Below are 22256 nucleotides of genomic sequence, written 5' to 3' on the forward strand. Positions count from 1 at the left end.
TAACTCCTTAGTAGTTCTCATCATTATCCCTTTTCTCCACATCCATGGACACTTAACCATTTCATTAATTTAGGCATCCACGGTCTCCTAACTGGTTTCTCTGACTCTAGTCTTGCTCCCTCCAATTCATTTTCCTCTCTGCTCTCCAGATCTATCTCAGTAAAACAAATCTTACCAGGCCACTTCCCTGTTAAAGTCTTCACTGTAAAGGGGAATAGGGAATTTGTATCAGAAGTTCTAAAAATCTTCATAGCCTTTGATGGGTATAATTTCCTTGCTAGAAGTTTATTCTAAGGAAATAATCAGATGTTTGGACAAAGGTTTGAGTACAAAGATGGTCACAGGAAAAATCTAACCATTTGGTATTAGGAAATTTGTCAAACCAAAGGACATTTATAAGAAGAAATCTTATATAGCCATTCTATGTTGTGAGCTACAGAGAATTTAAAAAATATGTTGGGGACAGCTTGGACCAGGTGGTGTCTTTGCTGATCCCCATGGTACCCTTGGCATATCTCCCTCAGGGCATCAGAGGACTTATCCCACTGTATCTGCCTGTTCTTGGTTCTTCCCCGCTGGGTTATAAGGTTCTGGAAGGGACTGTGTTGTATTTGTCTCTTTACCCCCACGTCCTGTAGCAATGCTGGCATACAGTATGGTGTGGGAGTGGGATGTCCTTAAGGATAATTCTGCTTCAAGATCTGACACACCCTTAAGTGGTATATCCAAAACTGAAATCAATGCTCCTCCCAACCCCCACCCCCCAAAAATCTCAGACCCAGAATTTTATTCCTCCCCTCCATGGCCATCTCCATGAAAGAATCATTTCTGGTGGCCTTGGAGGTACCAACCTTTCTCAGACTGGTGAAGAACATGGTGTGGTGTGATCCTATCCCATAGCTCCTTAATCTTCCCTATACCCCAGCACCCAGATTTTAAAAAATAGGGCTCAGCCTGGGCTCTGAGGTGAGGGAAGAGGAAAGTGGGGACTAGCCAGGGCCCTGAGGCATGGTTGGGGTGTGGCGTGATGTGGCAAGGGGTGGGAGTGGGCAGGAGAGACTGCCTGGGTGAGGCTCGCCTCAGATGGAGAAGCCTGACCTGGATCCACTTGCTGCCTGTAGGAGCTCAGTTGCCAAAACCTGTCTGGCCTAAAGACAGGCACAGTTTGATTTAATACTTGGTACTGACCTCACTTGTACATTAAATCAATAAATGCCAACTTAATGGAGCTGTTGCTGGGAAACTAAGGAGTATCAAGTATCCAATATCTGCACAGAGGAGATTGTTTTGATCTGTTTTGTTTTTCTAAAGCTGTAACTTACTCCTTGGTGCCCTTTAGGTTATTCCTTTTTGGTAGGAAAGTGGCTCCCACACTCTCCTCTCCACCTACCCTTTGGAGAAGCTTGGAAATGCACTCAGCAGCTGCCCCCATGATAAGCTGAAGGGCCTGTCCTGTCCAGGTTGGCAGGTCCTCCCAACAGGCAGAGTGAGGAGTTCGTGAATGAGGGAGGAGACTATGGTGTCTCAGAAGGAAAACTCTAGAGGCAAAACACTTAAGTAACAATGATCAGTTCAACTTCTGGATCTGTCTTGCAGCTCGCTGAGACTATTTCCAGCTGAACTGTGTAGCTCTCAGTGTGGGTGCCTTTTATCCATCACTGGTGTCATGCCAGGTCATCTTCATCTTTTCTTAGCTAGCTGAGGACAGTCATCCAAGCTGGGGTCTCCTCTCCTGTGTGTCTCTCCTAGGGATGGAGTTGCCAGGTTTGTGCTTGTTTTCACTTCTTGTCCAGCCTTTCCTTCCCCTCCCTTTCCTGTTCCCTGGGTCGACCATAGCAGAGGTTGTGTTGGAGGAGGGTACTGGCTTTTGGGAAAAAGAGGACAACACGGCTGCCACAAACACTACTCAGACACAGGCTGGGAATGGGGCCTTGGATGCCAGCTGTTGGGTGCCTGCCTTGCAGCCAGCTCAGCCAAAGCATGTGGTTCTGATCGTCTCCTTTCTTCTGCTTCACAGCCAGTCATAAATGCCATCTTCCTTGGATGTCTGAGTCCCTTGGAAACTGGGCTCTGAACTCGATTCCACTGGGGTTGACCATGGGCTATGCTATCAGAATTTCCACCTAGGCCTCCAGTTTCCTTAGAGCAAAAGGAAAACAAATTGTGAAAGGGGAGTAGCAGAGTGGAAAGGTGGTCTAAGGACAGCTGTTCTGACCTGAGTAAAATTACATCCCTGATGGGAGGCAGGAAGTGCAGCACCTTCCACACCTGAAACCATCACTTAAATAGCGCTTCATGGTTTGGGGACTGTGACAGTTTCCTAGGTGCTATAACAGTGTACTATAAACTGGGTGGCTTAAAACAACAGAAATTTATCATCTCACAGTTCTGGAAGCCAGAAGTCCAAAATCAATTTGCTGGCAGTTGATTCCTTCTGCGAGTTCTGAGGGAGAATCTTTTCCTTGCCTCTCTCTTAGCTTCTGCTAATCCCAGACATTCCTTGGCTTATAGATGCTTATAGATGTTCTTTGAATAGTAGATGCAATCCTCCATTTTCGTATGGTGTTCTTCTTGGGTCTCTGTCTTCATGTCTGTCTTCTGTTAAAGATAACAATCATATTGAATTAGAAGTCCACCTACTCCAGTACGACCTCATCTTATCTAATTAAATCTTCAACAACCCTATTTCCAAATCATGTTACATTCTGAGGTTCTGGGGTTAGGACTTCAACATACCTTTTTTTTGGGGGATATGTAGTTCAACCCATAATGGAGATCAAAGGCTGAAGGATTTGTAGCAAGCAAATCTGGGTGTTATGTGGGTACCTTGGAAGCCCTGCCAAAACAGTGGTCTTGTTAATTCTGCAGAGAAAGCCATCTGAACTCCAAGATTTCATAAAACTGTATTTGTATGTATTGTATTGGTGAAGACTTCAGTGGCAAGTCATAGAAATTAACTTAAATCAGTTTAGGTTGCAAATGATGGAAACTCAATTCCAGCTGGTTTATACAAAGCATTAAAAAAAGAAATTCGGCTGGGCGCAGTAGCTCACACCTATAATCCCAGCACTTTGGGAAGGTGAGGCGGGTGGGTCACTTGAGGTCAGGAGTTTGAGAACAGCCTGGCCAACATGGTGAAACTCTGTTTCTACTAAAACTACAAAAATTAGTCGAATGTGGTGGTGGGCACCTGTAATCCCAGCTACTCAGGAGGCTGAGGTAAGACAATTGCTTGAACCCTGGAGGTGGAGGTTGCAGTGACCCGAGATCACACCACTGCACTCCAGTGTAGGCAAAAGAGTAAGACTCCATCAAAGAAAGAAAGAAAGAAAGAAAAGAAAGAAAGAAAGAAAGAAAGAAAGAAAGAAAGAAAGAAAGAAAGAAAGAAAGAAAGAAAGAAAGAGAAAGAAAGAAATTCATTGTAATGAATTGTAATTCAAGTAATGACAAAAACCACGATTATTTTTGTGCCAGCCTAATATAAAGAAAGAAAGAAAGAAAGAAAGAAAGAAAGAAAGAAAGAAAGAAAGAAAGAAAGAGAAAGAAAGAAATTCATTGTAATGAATTGTAATTCAAGTAATGACAAAAACCATGATTATTTTTGTGCCAGCCTAATATAACCAGAAAAATCTGGGAATGGACCTAGTTTTAGGTAGAGTAGAATCTAAGGCTCAAATTATGTATTCAGAAGTGTCTCTCCTCCCTCCTCCCTTCTTCCCTTCTTCTTTCTGTCTCCCTCCCTTCCTCCCTCCCTTTTTTCTTCTCTCTGCTCTCTCTTTACCTGTCCTTCTCTTAGATTGGCTTGTTTCTGCTTGGTTTCATTCTGCAGGTAGGGTCTCTTCACAAAGAGGGCTTTAAAATGGTGCCTGAACATTCTGAAAACATCACCTCAGTTTACCCCAGCAGAATGAGAACTTCTCTTCCCAACTCCCTAGATCAATCCTGGGGAAGACATTGATTGGCCTTGCTTGAGTCATGTGCCCGTACACAAACCAATCATTGTGGCCAGGGGGATAGGGTGCCTGATTGGCCAGTCTGGATCGTGTACTCGCCCTATGGGAGCTATCCATGACAATTTGTCCTGCTAGATAGGACCTTATGAAAATAGGGGAAAACCAAAGAAGGGGGAAATAAGTTACTAGACCAACACTATAGCTACTACAGTCCACTATACATTCCAACTAGCTTAAAGAAAAGGGGGGATTTATCTTAAGGATACAGGGGTATCTTGTGGAATACAAGGGAAGGCATACAGTTGGTCTTTGGAGAGAACTTGGAAGCTATCAGGACCCTGGCAGCTTCTTTCAGTCTAGATGCTTCATTCTCTCTCTCTGAAATCTTCATTTTTCTGCTTCTTAGCGTACCCAGTGGGAAGCAAGTGGTGTCTCTATAACCTCCCAGTTTTTATCTTCTTCGTTCAAGCGACCAGCCTAATTTACATGTCCAAGGAAAGAAAGCTGATTGACCCAGCTTGAGTCAGATTTCCACCCCCTAATCAATTGTGTTTGGTGTGCCTGGGGGAGGGGGCCATACACCAGAAACATAACATATACCAGAGGAGAAGGATCCAATATGTGTCAGTTTTAATCTCCTGCAAGTGTGAAAGGTCCCTAGAATCATGCTAAGGATCATTTTTTCCTAAGACCTTCATTTTGCAGATAAATGGAAGTCTCAAAAAGTTAAAGACTTTGAGATCTCACCTGTACACACAGAGGCAAGACAATGACTTAGCTGTAACTAGTGCCCAGGTCCCAGGATTTCCTTTCCAGCTCCTTCTACAACTCCATGTTTAGGCTTCATAATTTCCATGGCTCTTGTCTATAGAGAAAAGTAAAAAGCAAGTATAATCAATCACACACAACACACCTATGCACACACATGCACACACACACACACACACATACACACACACACACCCCATCGGCGAACAGAAAACCTGTCTTGCTCCTTCATAGCCTTTGCTTCTGCTATCCCTCTGTCTGAGTGGTCCTTCCACCTCTGACATCCAACCCTTGGCTTGGTTAATTCCTATACATCTTTTTTTTTTTTTTTTTTTTTTGAGACGGAGTTTTGGTCTGTCGCCCAGGCTGGAGTGCAGTGGCCGAATCTCAGCTCACTGCAAGCTCCGCCTCCCGGGTTTACGCCATTCTCCTGCCTCAGCCTCCCAAGTAGCTGGGACTACAGGCGCCCTCCACCTCGCCCGGCTAGTTTTCTGTATTTTTTAGTAGAGACGGGGTTTCACCGTGTTAGCCAGGATGGTCTCGATCTCCTGACCTCGTGATCCGCCCGTCTCGGCCTCCCAAAGTGCTGGGATTACAGGCTTGAGCCACCGCGCCCGGCCCTATACATCTTTTAAAGCTCAGCTCAGTTATGACTTACTAAAAGAAGCTCTTCTGAAATCCCAAACTAGGTCAGCCCTTACCTGTTTTGTGTTTTTCTAGTGTTTCTGGATTTTCCTTCTTTGGTCATTAAGTTATCGAGAATGAAAATTTGTGTAATTTATTCAGTAGGTGCCTCCTCCTGGGTTGCAAGAGCTACAGGGCCAAGACTGTGTAATATTGCTGTGTTGGGCACCATTCTTGCACATGGTAGGTTCTTGGTGAATATTTGTCAGGAAAACCAAAAAGAATGAAACATAAGAGAACAACAAGAAAAAGAGCCTTTACCTTTATACTTTCTCTTGGAGGAATATTTTCCTTCTTATTCTTGTGAATTCTGGGAGATTAGGAAAAAAACTTCTGAAATGAAGGTTATTTCAGAAGTATTTTTTATGGGAGAGCTTCCAGAATTCTTAGCCTCAGTAATGATAATGGCTAACATTTTGGAGCAGCTACCATCTGCCAGGTTTGGCAGTGCTAAGTGCCTTGCCCCTTTTAATCTTCACATGAACTCTTTGGAATAGGTACTATAGGTGCTGAGCCTGGCTCTTCAGAACAATAAGCATCCTGACAAATGACTGGTCCCTTGAAGACAGTACCAGGTCTCATTCTTTGCACCTGCCCGGAGACTAGCCAGAGGCTGAGGTGTGCTTAGTAAATGGGGATCATGGCTCAGAGGCCCTTGCAGGAACCTAGAACCTCACTCACTTCCTCTGGTTCCAGAGCAGGGGTTTGTAGAATCTGCAGGGAGACACTGGTGGGTGTTTTCACAGAAGACTGTAGTGGCCAAGCAGCTTTAAAAGGGCTAAGGGAATTTTCTGGGGTGCTCTAAGCTTAGATGAGAGCTAGCTTTGTTTTGGGCCAAAAATCTGTGGGTGGTGTTCAGATCTGCTTCTATGTCCTTGTAAATAAAAAACCTTTGAAATGCACAACCACACAAAAAGCACCATTTATTTGAACTTTTTGAATCTGTTCTTACTAAGTGGGTACTTATGCTTGCCACCAGAAACTGATTGATTTCTTTCTAAACCCCTTGGTATCTGTCTTAGTCTTTTATATATCTGTAACCATATGCAATATCATAAATTGAGTGGCTTATAAGCAATGGAAATTTCTCTTTCACAGTTCTGCAGGATGGAAGGTCCAAGATCAAGGCACTGGCAGATTTGGTGTCTGGTGAGGGCTCACTTCCTGGTTTTATAGATGGAGCCCTCTTGCTGTGTCCTCCTCACATGGTAGAAGGGGTCAGGGGTTCTCTGGGCACCCCCCAGTTTTTTCTTTTAATAAGGATATTCACTAATCTTTTTCTGATGACTCTGCCCCATGACATAATTATCTCCCAAAGGCCCCACCTCCTAATACCACCACCTTGGGGATCAGGTTTCAACATCGGACTTTTGAGGGGATGCAAACATTGAGGCCATTGGATATCAGAGGTGGAAGGACCACTCAGACAGAGGGACAGCAGAAGCAAATGTTTCTGCTGTATCTAATGTCTCACATGATCCTTTCAGGAGCAGCCTCCTGAAGTGAGGGTGGCAAGTATCTGACAGGGCACCCACAAAGGCAGACAAGGACTCTGAGAACCAACAGGACTTTTCTGGTCGTATTCTGAGGCTAAGACAAAAACTGCACCTGAGCCAGATCTCTCAGCCTGGCAGCTCCAGGACCCCTGGGCCCTGCCACTGGCCCATCTCACCTGCCAGGACCTAGAGCATCATCAAGCTGCAGGTTAAACAGGTTGGTTGGTTCTGACTTGACTGGACCTCTACAAGGACCTATGGTTGCACTTGTTGATACTTTCCCAAGGAGCCACAATGCTGAGCAATGAGGGGAGGAACAGGTGTTAGTTCACTCATTAAGTCTTAAATGTTAACTGAGTACCTACTACATGCCAGGTGCTAAGCCAGGCACCCGAGATACAATGATGAACAAGACACATAAATCTTACCCTCATTGAGCTTACGCCATGTGAAAGAGAAGTACGAAATAATTACACATTTTTTATTTAGTTTTTGAGATGGAGTTTCACTTTCGTACCCCAGGCTGGAGTGCGGTGGTGTGACCTCAGGTCGCTGCAACTTCCGCCTCCCAGGTTCAAGAGATTCTCCTGCCTCAGCCTCCCAAGTAGCTGGGATTACAGGCACCTGCCACCACACCTGGCTAATTTTTGTATTTTTAGTAGAGACGGGCTTTCACCCTGTTGGTCAGGCTGATCTTGAACTCCTGACCTCAAATGATCCACCCGCCTTGGCCTCCCAAAGTGTTGGGATTACAGGCGTGAGCCACGGTGCCTAGCAAATTACACATTATTCAAGTGTAATTGTGAAAGTGATTCTAAGGAAAAGGTATAGAGAGCTGTGGGAAAACATAATAGGAAATCTTTGTCATTCTGTCACTATTGTCTATTAGGCTGTTACTGTTGTCATTGTCACTACCCTCCTGCAGAGAGTGGTTCCCATTTGCCAGAGCTCATTTATTGTCCTGAACGTCTGTGAAAAGATGACAAAGTAGTGTTGCCTTCTTTCCATTTCCCCAAGTCTCACATGAGCACCCCTAACTGGCAGAACCAATTCACACCCACAAGCCTAGCTGCAAGGGGAACTGGGAAATGTATTCCCAGCTTTCCAACCTCTCCACCTGGGATATAAAATAGCCAATTTAGGCCAGGTGCAATGGCTCACGCTTATAAAACCAGCACTATGGGAGGCTGAGGAGGGAGGATTACTCAAGCCCAGGAGTTTGAGACCAGCCTGGACAACAGGGCAAGACCATCATCTCTACAAAAAGTACAACATATTAGCTAGGCATGGTGTCCTGTGCCTGTGGTCCCAGCTTCAGGAGACTGAGGCGGGAGGATTGCTTGAGATCGAGGCTGCAGTGAGCCATGATGGCACCCCTGCACTTCAATCTGGGTGACAGCAAGACCCTATCTCAAAAAAGGAGAGAGAGAGAGAGAGGGGAAAGAAAAAGAAAGAGAAGGAAAGGAAGGAAGGAAGGAAGGAAGGAAGGAAGGAAGGAAGGAAGGAAGGAAGGAAGGAAGGAAGGAAGGAAAAAAGAAAGAAATAAAAGAAAGAGATAGCCAATTTAAGTATCCAGCACACACAGGGCAAGCCCAAATCTGTATGTTTTCTGCAATCTGTTTTTTAAATGGGGGTATAACTTTCATATAAAAATTCACAGATTTTAAGCATACAGTTTGACAAGTTTTGCAAATGCTCATGTAACTATATCCCAGTCAAGACACAGAACATTTCCATCATTCTAACAAGTTCCTTCCTGCCTCTTTCTAGTTAGTCTTTCCTGTCTGCTGCTCAGAGGTGATGTTCTGATTCTAGCAATTTGTTTTGTCTGATAATCACAGGTCAGTATTGCCTCTTCTAGGACTTTAAATAAATAAAACCATACAATATGTCCTCTTTTGTGTCTGACTCTTTTTGCTCAGACTACTAAGTCAGTCATGCTGTTACATGTATCAATAGTTCAGTCCTTAGCCGGGCATGGTGGTGCGCACCTGTGGTCCCAGCTACTTGGGAGGCTGAGGCAGGAGAATCGCTTGAACCCAGGAGGCGGAGGCTGCAGTGAGCTGAGATGGGGCCACTGCACTCCAGCCTGGGTAATGGAGCGAGACTCAGTCTCAAGAAAAAAAAAAAAAATCAGTCCTTTTTTTAATGCTGAGTTGTATTTCATTGTATGAATATATCAAATCCTCTCACCAGCTGATGAATGTCCATATCATTTCCAGTTTGGGGCTATTATAAAAATAACTGCTTAAGTCTGTATTTTTTAAACAAACATCCAGCTAATTCTGATGCAGATGGGCCACATGTCGAGAAACACTGCTCTAACACAGAGCATTGAAGCATATTGCCCAAAGCCACATAACCAAGAAGGCTTTGATGCCAGACTTATCATTGGCAGTGGATTCAAGAGCCCATGCTCTTCCTACTTGGACAGTAGATGTCAGAAGGAGGGCCTTGAAGATAAGGCATATGTTTCAGTTGTCAATTGCTGCATAACAAAATTACCAAACTTTGGGTTCAACAACAATGATTTCTTATGATTCTGTCATCCTGGCTGGGTGGTTCTGTGGCAGGCCAGGTCTCACTAACAACTCTTTCAGTGCCGACTGAGTAGTTAAGTTAAATATTAAAGCCACTGGCCTTATACAAAGGCTGGGAGGTAACAAAAGCCCATCAAGAGTTTTGCCTAGGCCTTTTCTGGGCCTTAAGGCATGACAAAATAACAAAGGAATTCTTAACAGGACCCATTTGGGATTAAACAAGTTTTATTGTGGGTCTGAAGAAACTCCCCAGATCTCCACAAACAAGTTTACTGGGGGTCTGAAGGAACTCCTCTAACCTCCGTGATTTAGCATGAGACAAGATAAGGGTAAGTAATCACCCCAGTATCTGGACCCATTTAGATTAGCTAGATTTACTGAGGCTCCAGAGGAAGGTCTTCAGGACTCAGATCATAGTTGTAGATTAAAAGAAGTTAATCACTTATGTCTTTAGAAGAATGCACACTTACATGTAGACATATAGCTTAGAAGGTATATAAGCTCTGGAAAACTTTGTAATTTTGAGTTGGTCTGGAAATAATTTCCAGGCCTTCTCTCTGTAACTGGTTACAGAAGTAAAAGCTCTCTTCTTCCCCAGTTCATCTGCGTCTCATTATTGGGCCGTGAGAAATAGCAGCCCAACCCTTAGATTGGTCCAGGAACTGTTCTTTTGTTAGTCTTACCTGGACTGTCTCATGCCACTACATTCAGCAGCCAGGTCCACTGGATGCTGGGTGGAGCGGGGATGGCTGGAGCAGCAGGACCTTTCTTTCCATGATCTTTCAGTCTTAAGGAGTCTAGACCAGCCTTCCCTTCATGGCAGTGGCAGTATTCCAAGAAAAAGCTGCAATGCACAAGTGCTTTTCAAGCCTTCACTTGTATCATGTTTGCTAATGCCTCCCTGGCCAAAACAAGTCACGTGGCCAAGCTCAGTTTCGATGTGGGAAGCAACTATTCTAGGGAATGGCATGATTCATTTGGTGCAGGATTCATTTGGAGCCATTGATGTAACAATCTACCATTGCTAGCAAGTTTACGTTTCAGAGGCAGTTGGTAACTGGAGGAGGCAAAGCTAGAGAGAGCCAGGGAATTAAGAGGATTAGAGAAAATTTTGGTGGAGCCAGAAAAGGTCAAAATGATCTGTTTCCCCTAGTCATCTTTGAAGGAAGGACGTATTCCCTCTAGTCATCTTTATGGCCCCGACAGCACTAGAGGGGTTTTACATATGATAGGAGCTCAGGAAATATTTGTGAAGTTGAATCAAAGTGTCAATGATAAGTTGGGGGAGTTTAGGGCCTAGAGGAAGGATGGCTAAATGATAACACACTGAAAGGAGCAAGACCCCTTAAAGCATAGAAGGGTAAGTGCTAACAGACGAAAAAATTAAAACTGAAATGAAGAGAGACAGACGGGATATAAAATGTAAACAAATGTTTGCTTCACAATTAAACTGTGTGTTCACTCTTTCACCAATGTTTGTTTGCTAGATGCAATGCAAGGGACTAGAGCTGTGTTTCTCAAAATGTAAGTCATCAGAACAATGTGAAATACTTAGGTAGAGGGTTAGAAATGCCTGGTGGAGGTGTCTAGTGGATGGCCCTGAGACAGTGCCCCTGGTTCCATTGTCTTCTTATAACCTGTAGAAAGATCCCAGAAGTCATTGTCTGCCCCAGTCAGGGGCAACAGACATGGTCAGTGCTCTAATCATCTCATCTTGCCCTTAGCACTTCAGTGCAGGACAGAATTTCTGACTGCCAACCCCTGAATGTTCTCCCTAGGGGCTTCCCCTGGCTACCCCTGCTATAGAGGGAGCAATCCTCAACCAAAGACTGACAGGAGTTGGTGGAGATTTTAAAACCAAGCCAATTATCCATTATAAATCTGGAAGCAAAGAGTGTTCATTATCCTGCTTGGTCAAATACCAGTTCTGTTGAAAAATGCAAAAGGCTAGAGTCTTGCTCATTAAGGACCAAGTCTTTCCTTTTATTTCTGTAGCTGCCTGACAGATGGGCTCCTGGCTTCAATCTTGTTTCCCTTCAACTTATTTTACTGCACTTCTGAGTGACCTTAGAAATGCAAATACATTCTTTAAGCTTTGAGGATGGAGATGTTTCATATTCTCCATTGTATCTTCAGTACCTAGTAAGCACTCAGTGAATAAATATTTATTCACTGGATATTACAGGAGACTCCCAACTCATGAACAGGTTATATCCTAAAATTTCTCATGTAAGGAGGTGATTTTGAATTTAGAATATATTTGACCATCAAAATGATAGGTGGTTTTTAGCTTGTTAGGCTAGCTTACAAAAACCAAGTTCAAGCCAGTTACGGTGGTTCATGCCTGTAATCCCAGCACTTTGGGAGGCCAAGGTGGGAGGATCACCTGAGGTTGGGAGATCGAGACCAGCCTGGTCAACGTGGTGAAACCCTGTCTCTACTAAAAATGAAAAAATTAGCCGGGCGTGGTAACGCATGCCTGTAATCCCAGCTACTACTCAGGAGACTGAGGTGGGAGAATCACTTGAATTTGGGTGGCAGAGGTTGCAGTGAGCCGAGATCGTGCCACAGCACTCCAGCCTGTGCAACACAGAGAGACTCTGTCTCAAAAAACAAAACCAAGTTCACCCATGATGTAGCCTAATCTAATCCCAGCTTTCCTGGTAGTCGTGAGCAGGAGACCATAAGGGGAGGGGGGGATGAAGAAGAAAAGGAAAAACAAAGCCATTGGGAATTGGATAATTTGTTAAATATTTCTGTTTTACACTTGTATTTTTGCACTTCTGTGTGCTCTATGAGTACCTTCTCTGCTCCTGTTCCCTACCATGCCTCATCTCCCACTGGAGCAAGCCTCCACCCCAACTCCAGGCTCCTCTTACCTTCCCCCCTCTGCCAATCACAACTCCTATTCTCTGACTACAAATAAATTCAAGGATTAAGAGGAAGGTGGCCTGATTGAGCAAATTTACACTCCAGATGGATGTTTAACGGCTATTTAATCTTCCAAGAGATATTTCCAATTTTCCAGATTAGTTTAGATTAAATGAATCTCTAGTTAGTGGAATTTACTGTAACAAGATAAAATGGAAAAAAATGTGATAAGAGATATTTTAGGGCAAGTACTCCCTGATTCTGACTTTTTTTCAGATTCCCCCCCTAGGATTAATAATCTAGATTATTCTGGATTTTTATAACTTTTGGAGTTCTTTAAAGATCCCTCCCTGCTTCTTTTTTTCCCCACAATTACCCCCATAAGCCTGGTTGAGAAGGGGCTATCTGAGTGAGCACAGCCATAGCGCAGGCCTACAGAGTGTGCCCTTCATTGACTTTCCTGAATTGCCTCAGCAAGTGTGCACCTTTAACCTGATCCTGCCTTTGGCGACACTTGAACCAAGCCCAACACCAAAATGTGATCAGCACTCAAAAAACAAGAACCAGGAAAATTCAAGGGATTTTCTCACTGGACAGTCTGGGGATTTCCAATCCAACATTTGTGTTCTCTTTAATAATATGTTATTCAAGTGCACTTCAATTCATCTACCACAAAGAACTCTAGCCAGGGGATTTCTGCTTTTGCAGCTGTAAGAAAGAAATTGGATTAGAAAAGATTAAAGTGATCCTTGCCCAAGCTCACACAGCTAGTTAGAAGAGAGCTCATCTCCTGGTTCTAAATCCTATGTACTTTTGATAAAAACTTAATGCTTCATATTATTTAAAATGTAAGGTTTGGTCAAATAAGCTTGAAGATTAGCTTTTCCCTCTTGAGTCAGAGGAAAATAATAAATCTATTTCTGCAATATTCTTCTATTGGCCTGAGCTAGCATTTCTGAAAGTATGTTGTTCTACTGGATACTATTTTTAAAATCAGCCCGGCACAGCGGCTCATTCCTGTAATCCTAGCACTTTGGGAAGCCAAGGTGGGAGGATCAGTTGAGAACAGGAATCTGAGACCAGCCTGGTCAACATAAGGTGACCCCTGTTGCTAAAAAAAAAAAAAAAAAAAAAAAAATTAGCCAAGTGTGGAGCCTTGTGCTTATAGTTTCAACTACTCGGGAGGCTGAGGCGGTGGAGGCTGCAGTGAGCCATAACCACATCCTGCACTCCAGCCTGGGCCACAGAGTTAGACCTCGTCTTTTAAAGAAAATGAAGAAAAACAGTTTCAAACACAAAAGTCTACTCTCTGCCATCTTGGGGACTTACAGTGCACATTAACATAGTAAAGTTTCCAGGAAGTCCTGCAACAATAATTTCATAAAGTTTGTTGAACTCGGCAATCTCCAAACTTACTTGGTCAAGAGTTATCTCCCTTCCTCCTTCCCTCCCTCCCTCTCTTCCTTCCCTCTCTCCTTTTCATGAAACATCATTACCAAGTAATACGCTTTGGGAAATATTGCATTAAGGTAAACCAAATTGAACATCAATTTATAGTAGGCCCACAATTTTCTTATAAGATTAAGAACTTTCTTATTGTTTTAGCTGTGTTCTCTACTTTAAACATTATTACTAAATGTTAATGTTAAGGTATATTTAGTTAATTTGTATCTTTGGGAAGGCTTTGATTTAATTTAGATCACCCATATGACATCCTTTCATGGGTGATCTAAGTTAAATCAAAGCAGTGAAGGCATCATTATGCTTTGGTTTGTGGGGAGCAGGTATACAGATCTCAGTTGCACACAAGGGAAACCAGCAGGTGGGATATGTTTACATTGCTTTATAGTAAATCCAAAAATTCAGTAGCTGAAGTCCTCCAACTTTAAATCAACACTCTTTAGAAAAATAGAATCAAGGGACAATACAATGTATTATTCACAATGTTTGCAAATAATTCAAAATTTTTAGGCATACAAATAAATGGAAAAATGTGATTTCATACTCAAGAAAATAGAGAATCAATGCAGACCAACCTCAAGATGACTCAGATGCTGGATTTAACAGAAAAAGATTGTAAAGATAAAGGTTTCAGCAAATAAAGATTTTATAAGTATTATAACAATTCATAGAGGTAAATAAATATATATATATGCTCATCACAAAAGAACAAACAGGAAATCTCAGCAGAAAAGTAGAGATTATAAAATAGAACAAGATGGAGATTTAAGAACTAAAACATATAATATCTTAAAGAAAAATTTACTGGAGATCATAACAGCAGAATAGGTATGGCAGAACATGACTGGGTATGGTGGTTCATGCGTAATCTCAGCACTTTCAGAGGCTGAGACGGGTGGATTGTCTGAACCCAGGAGATCAAAGTGGCAGTGAGCTACGATTGTATCACTGAACTCTAGCCTGGTGACAGAGCAAGACCCTGTCTCTTAAAAACAATAAATAAAATAAAATAAAATAAAATAAAATAAAATAAAATAAAATGAACACAGTCACAGGAACCAGCGCAGCAATATCAAAAGGTCTAACACATGTGTAATTGGAGTTACAGGACAGTAAAGAGAAAATGGGGCATAAAATTTACTTAAAGAAATAAGTGGCCAAAGTGTTTCCCAATTTGCTAAAAGACATATATTTACAGATTCAAGAAGAACCTTAATCGGGGGAAATACAAAGAAAACCATATCTAGACACATCATAGTCAAACTTCTGAAAATGAAAAATAAAGAAAAAATATTGAAAGCATCTGGAGGAAAATAACACATCACATGTAAGCAAAAAATGATTCAAATGACTGTGAACATCTCGTCAGAAACTGGTGACCAATGATATTTTTAGGGTGTTGAAAGAAAAAACAACTGTCATCCGAGATGAAGATTTAATACATATGACAATGATATTATTAAGGATAAGGGGGAGGTGAGTAGACATATCAACCTACGAGAGTCATACATTTTATATAAAGTAAAGTAGTGTGATGTTAACTCTAAATAGTTAAGAGAATTTCAGGATGTATATTCCTGAGCAATCACTAGGAAAAGATGCAAAGAGGTATAGGTAAAATGCCAATAGATGAATTGAAAATCTTAAAAACTATTCAATTAACAAAAAAGAGGGCAAGAATGGAGGAAAATAGGTATGACAAATAGGGCAAACAGAAAATAAATAGTAATATTCATACAATGGAATGCTACTTAGCAATAAAAGGAAAGAGTAACTGATCCATGCACCCAGAGGAATGACTCTTAAGAACCTTAGGCTGAGTGGAGAAATCCAGATGCAAGAGGGTAAATACTGTGATTGCATTTTTTATGAAATTTTACAGCAGTCTAAACCAATCTATAGTGAAAAATCCTCACAACAGTGGTTGCCTCTTGAGTGTTGAGGAGTGAGTTTATTGGGAAAAGACTGTCATAAAAGAGTTTTCTAAGGTAATGGTTATATTCTGTATTACAAGAGGAATTTGGGTTACACAAGTGTATGCATTTGCCAAACTCATCAAATGGTATACTTAAGTTAAATACATTTTATCGTATGTAAATTTTACTTCAAAAAAGGAGCTATAAACAAATATTAGACTCTAGTTGAGGATATGCATGCTGAAGTGTTTAGGGGTGAAATGTACTCATTTTTGCAACTTACTCTGAAATCCATGAATAAATAAGAATGATTGATATAAGATGTGATAAAGCAAATACAATAAAACATTAATTATAGGGTCTAGATGTTGGGCGGATGAACATAAACTGTACAATTCTTTGAACTTTTCTGTTTTCTTGAATTTTTTTAAACAATAAAATGTTGGGAAAAATTAACAGACCCCAAACTGAACTCATTATCACTTCCTACTCCCTTTAAGTCTATTCTTATGCTACTATTTGTTTCATTAAACAGCACCAGATTTTACCTAGTTGTACAAGTCACAAACCTGACACTTGTTCTTTGTTGCTCTTTCCCTCATTCTTCAGATGCAAATTATCACCAAATATCATAGATTGCATTTCTTACACTTTTTTTTTAGTCAGTGCACTTCTTCCATCATAGCTACTAATCTAGGCCATGCCATCATCATCTGTCACACTGACTACTGTATGAACTTCCTAATGTGGCTTTCATCATCAACTATGGCCCCTTTCTATTCCTTGTCAGAATAATCTTTTTAAAATGCAAATATGTTATCTCATTCCTGCTTAAAATTTTTCTAGGCTATCCCACTGCCATTAGGATAAATCTCCAAATCCTTCATGTGGCTTAGGAGACACTTGCCTATCTCTTGACTCTCAGCTTCATTTAAACCCATTTTCTACTTCATTATCTCAGCCCCAGCTCTGTTGGACTAATTTGAATCCTGCTATGTCTGACATACATGCTGTTTCCTCTGCTTGGAATATTCTTCCCCTTCAATTTTCTCTGTCTTCCTCATTCTTCATGTTTCAAATCCTTCCTCATTCTTTATATTTCAATTTAAATGGATCTTCCTAGGAAAGCTTAGATCTCCTTCCTATGGTATGAAGTACTCTTTCACAGCACTTATTACATCACCATTATTCACTATACTGTCAGAACTTAGCACAGTAGGTTGGCACATGATATAAGCTCCGGAGATATTTGTGCTATGGGTGGGTGAATGGGAGAGGGTATATCATTATACGATGTTGACTTAGATGATTAGTCTGGGAAAATGAGAGTATGTTTTCATACACTTGTGGGGATATGCATCAGTATGTTTTGGATTGTAAACATCAGACACCAGAATCAAACTGGTAAACAATGAGGTTCATATGGGGAGATGTCTAGCAGCAGGGTAGACTTCAGGTACAGTGTGATCAGGGCTTTCACTCCATTCCTCCTCAATTGTCTTGGCTCTTCCCTTCTCATATGTTTTATTGTCAGGCTGGTTTCCCTTGTGGTTTCAAGATGAATGCCAGCAGCAACTGCAGCTTCTTTTCATATATTTCAGGTAAAAGACCCTTGTTTCTCATTAGTCTCTCTTAAAGCCAAGAAAGAACTTTCCTAAAAGTCTTCAGCAGCCATCTCCTTGTGTCTTATTGGCTGCCATTAAATCATATACTAATTCCTGAACCAATCACTGGTTGGCTTATGCTAATCAGTCTGCCTCTGGGATCAGCTTCCTTCAATTGAAGATGCTGCAGGAAGAAAGGGTAGATACCTGAACAAAACTAAGGTTCTGTTAGTAAGGATGAAGGGGAGAATGGATTCTGGAAAGACAACAAGCAATATTCACCTCTGTGTATTATTTTCCAACAGTAGCTTCTGAGAAATTGCCTTGCTTTTTTCTTCTAGATATTTGATACTTGGCTTTGGTAACTGAGATTATATTTGACTCTGTATTGACCGTTGAAAAAATAAATTTGTGGCCTATTCATAGAAACTGTACAGAGCCCTGTGGTAAATGTTTTTAGATTAGCTTCATTTCTGCCTCCTATTTATACTCCTACTCATTTTTCTTTTGCATCATTTAAAATTTTTAATTTTTTCTCTATAATTCAATTTAATTACTCAAATTTGTTTTATTATCCAGAAGATTTTTAGTAGTGCCCACAATTTCATAACATAGTATTCAAAATATTGAGGATACAATAGAAAATTACCTAACATATTAAAAAAAAATTAACAACCCTCAAAGAAACATTCATGATACTATTGTGTGAATGATTTTACTTGACTCAGAACACACATAAGTGAATATTTTGGGACTTTGATATCCTAAAATCTAAATCATACAATAATGCTTATTGAATGCCTAGTCTGCTGAGAATTACATATGTTTCATCAGATTTATCATCATTTTCCTTGTAAGTTTTCACTTTTTCAAGTTGTTAGTCTTTTTGAAGGCTGGTACATACTTTCTTAAGCTTCTGCCTTTGCCTCATAGAGAACATCTGACACAGAATGGCAATTCTAAGCTTATTAAGCTTGTCAGTGTTCAGGATATAGAAGTCTGTCATTAAATTCTTAGCAAGATACTGTACAAAAAGGAAGGCCTCAATCCTGACTGATCAAGTGTGCTGGTTGCTTATATCTTTTGGAGGAACATTTCCGGACTTAACATTTTGTGCTGTCGAAGTCAGTATTACTTAACTTACTACTTTAGCATGGTGTTCCTTCCTGATCCCCTTCTCTCCTCCTCAAATTCCACCAAAATAGGTACATACAGTTACGTAGTGTATGTGGGGCTCCTGTAGTCCCTTCAGTCTACCAGAAACTTCTTGCTCTAAACACAGATTCGTTGTTTCTTCTTTGCCTTGGTCACTGGTGCTCTTTTACAAAAGTCAAAGGGTATAATGTCCCTGTGCTCATTTCTTTGTCTTTTTTTTTTTTTAAATATACTTTAAGTTCTGGGGTACATGTGCAGAACATGCAGGTTTGTTACATAGGCATACACCTGCCTGGTTTGCTGCACCCATCAACCCGTCATCTACATTAGGTATTTCTCCTAATACTATCCCTCCCCTAGTCCCCAAACCCCTAACAAACCCGGGTGTGTGATGTTCCCCTCCCTGTGTCCATGTGTTCTCTCATTATTCAACTCCCACTTATGAGTGAGAACATGCAGTGTTTGGTTTTCTGTTCTTGTGTTAGTTTGCTGAGAATGATGGTTTCCAGTTTCACCCATGTCCCTGCAAAGGACACAAACTCATCCTTTTTTTATGGTTGCATAGTATTCCATGGTGTATATATGCCACATTTTCTTAATCCAGTCTATCATTGATGGGCATTTGGGTTGGTTCCAAGTCTTTACTATTGTGAACAATGCCACAATAAACGTACGTGTGCATGTGTCTTTATAGTAGAATGATTTATAATCCTTTGGGTATATACCCAGTAATGGGATTGCTGGGTCAAATGGTATTTCTGGTTCTAGATCTGTGAGGAGTTGCCACACTGTCTTCCACAATGGTTGAACTAATTTACACTCCCACCAGCAGTGTAAAAGCATTCCTGTTTCTCTACATCCACTCCAGCATCTGTTGTTTCCTGACTTTTTTATGGTCGCCATTCTAACTGGTGTGAGATGGTATTTGTTTGTGGTTTTGATTTGCATTTCTCTAATGACCAGTCTTGATGAGCTTTTTTTGTTTGTTTGTTGACTGCATAAATGTCTTTTTTTGAGAAGTGTCTGTTCATATCCTTTGCCCACTTTTTGTTGGGGTTGTTCGTTTTTTTCTTGTAAATTTGTTTAAGTTCTTTGAAGATTCTGGATCTTTGTCAGATGGATAGATCGCAAAAATTTTGTTCCATTCTGTAGGTTGCCTGTTCACTCTGATGATAGTTTCATTTCCTGTGCAGAAGCTCTTTAGTTTAATTAGATCCCATTTGTCAATTTTGGCTTTTGTTGCCATTGCTTTTGGTGTTTTAGTCATGAAGTCTTTTCCCATGCCTATGTCCTGAATGGTATTGCCTAGGTTTTCTTCTAGGGTTGTTATGGTTTTTGGTATTACATTTAAGTCTTTACTCCATCTTGAGTTAATTTTTGTATAAGGTGTAAGGAAGGGGTCCAGTTTCAGTTTTCTGTATATGGCTAGCCAGTTTTCCCAACACCATTTATTAAATAGAGAATCCTTTCCCCATTTTTTGTTTTTGTCAGGTTTATCAAAGATCAGATGGTTGTAAATGTGTGGTGTTATTTCTGAGGCCTATGTTCTGTTCCATTGGTCTATATATCTGTTTTGGTACCAGTACCATGCTGTTTTTGTTACTGTAGCCTTGTAGTATAGTTTGAAGTCAGGTAGTGTGATGTCTCCAGCTTTGTTCGTTTTGCATAGGATTGTCTTGGCCATGTGGGCTCTTTTTTGGTTCCACGTGAAATTTAAAGTAGTTTTTTCCAATTCTCTGAAGAAAGTCAAAGATAGCTTGATGGGGATGACATTGAATCTATAAATTACTTTGGGGAGTATGACCATTTTCATAATATTGATTCTTCCTATCCATGAGCATCAAATGTTTTTCCATTTGTTTGTGTCTTCTCTTATTTCCTTGAGCAGTGGTTTATAGTTCTCCTTGAAGAGGTCCTTCACATCCCTTGTAAGTTGAATTCCTAGGTATTTTATTCTCTTTGTAACAACTATGAATGGGAGTTAACTCATGATTTGGCTCTCTGTTTGTCTGTTATTGGTGTATAGGAATGCTTATGAATTTTGCACACTGATTTTGTATCCTGAGACTTTGCTGAAGTTGCTGATCAGCTTACAGAGATTTTGGGCTGAGACGATGGGGTTTTCTATATATACAGTCATGTCATCTGCAAACAGAGACAATTTGACTTCCTCTCTTCCTGTTTGAATACACTTTATTTCTTTCTCTTGTCTGATTGTCCTGTCCAGAACTTCCAATACTATGTTGAATAGGAATGGTGAGAGAGGGCATCCTTGTCTTGTGGCAGTTTTCAAAGGGAATGCTTCCAGTTTTTGCCCATTCAGTATATTGGCTGTGGGTTTGTCATAAATAGCTCTTATTATTTTGAGGTACATTCCATCAATACCTAGTTTATTGAGCATTTTTGGTTTGAAGAGATGTTGAATTTTATCAAAGACCTTTTCTGCATCTATTGAGATAAACATATGTTTTTTGTCATTGGTTCTGTTTGTGTGATGGATTATGTTTATTGATTTGCATATGTTGAACTAGCCTTGCATCCCATGGATGAAGCTGACTTGATCGTGGTGGATACGCATTCTGATGTGCTGCTGGATTCGGTTTGCCATTATTTTATTGTGGATTTCTGCATCAATGTTCATCAGGGATATTGGCCTAAAATTCTCTTTTTTTACTGTGTCTCTGCCAGGTTTTGGTATCAGGATAATGCTGGCCTCATAAAATGAGTCAGGGAGGAGTCCCTCTTTTTCTATTGTTTGGAATAGTTTCAGAAGGAATGGTACCAGCTCCTCTTTGTACCTCTGGTAGAATTCGACTGTGAATCTGTCTGGTCCTGGCCTTTTTTGGTTGGTAGGCTATTACTTACTGCCTCAATTTCAGAACTTCTTATTGGTCTATTCAGGGATTCAACTTCTTCCTGGTTTAGACTTGGGAGGGTGTATGTGTCCAGGAATTTATCCATTTCTTCTGGATTTTCTAGTTTATTTGCATAGAGGTGTTTATAGTATTCTTTGATGGTAGTTTGTATTTCTGTGGGATCGGTGGTGATATCCCCTTTATCATTTTTTATTGCATCTATTTGATTCTTCTCTCTTTTCTTCTTAGTTAGTCTTGCTAGGAGTCTATCAATTTTGTTGGTCTTTTCAAAAAACCAGCTCTTGGATTCACTGATTTTTTTGAAGAGTTTTTTTTTTGTGTCTCTATCTCCTTCAGTTCTGCTCTGATCTTAGTTATTTCTTGCCTTCTGCTAGCTTTTGAACGTGTTTGTTCTTGCTTCTGTAGTTATTTTAATTGTGATGTTAGGATGTCGATTTTAGATCTTTCCTGCTTTCTCTTGTGGGCATTTAGTGCTATAAATTTCCCTCTACACACTGCTTTAAATGTGTCCCAGAGATTCTGGTACCTTGTGTCTTTGTTGTCATTGGTTTCAAAGAACTTATTTATTTCTGCCTTAATTTCATTATTTACCCAGTAGTCATTCAAGAACAGGTTGTTCAGTTTCCATGTAGTTGTGCAGTTTTGAGTGCGTTTCTTAATTTTGAGTTCTAATTTGATTGCACTGTGGTCTGAGAGACTGTTTGTTACGATTTCCATTCTTTTGCATTTTCTGAGGAGTGTTTTACTTCCAATTATGTGTTCAATTTTAGAATAAGTGCAATGTGGTGCTGAGAGGAATGTATATTCTGATGATTTGGGGTGGAGAGTTCTGTAGATGTCTATTAGGTCCACTTGGTCCAGAGCTGAGTTCAAGTCCTGAACATCCTTGTTAATTTTCTGTCTTTTTGATCTGTCTAATATTGACTGTGGGG

Source organism: Rhinopithecus roxellana, chromosome 16 (genome assembly GCF_007565055.1).
Source record: "Rhinopithecus roxellana isolate Shanxi Qingling chromosome 16, ASM756505v1, whole genome shotgun sequence".
Lineage (NCBI taxonomy): Eukaryota > Metazoa > Chordata > Mammalia > Primates > Cercopithecidae > Rhinopithecus > Rhinopithecus roxellana.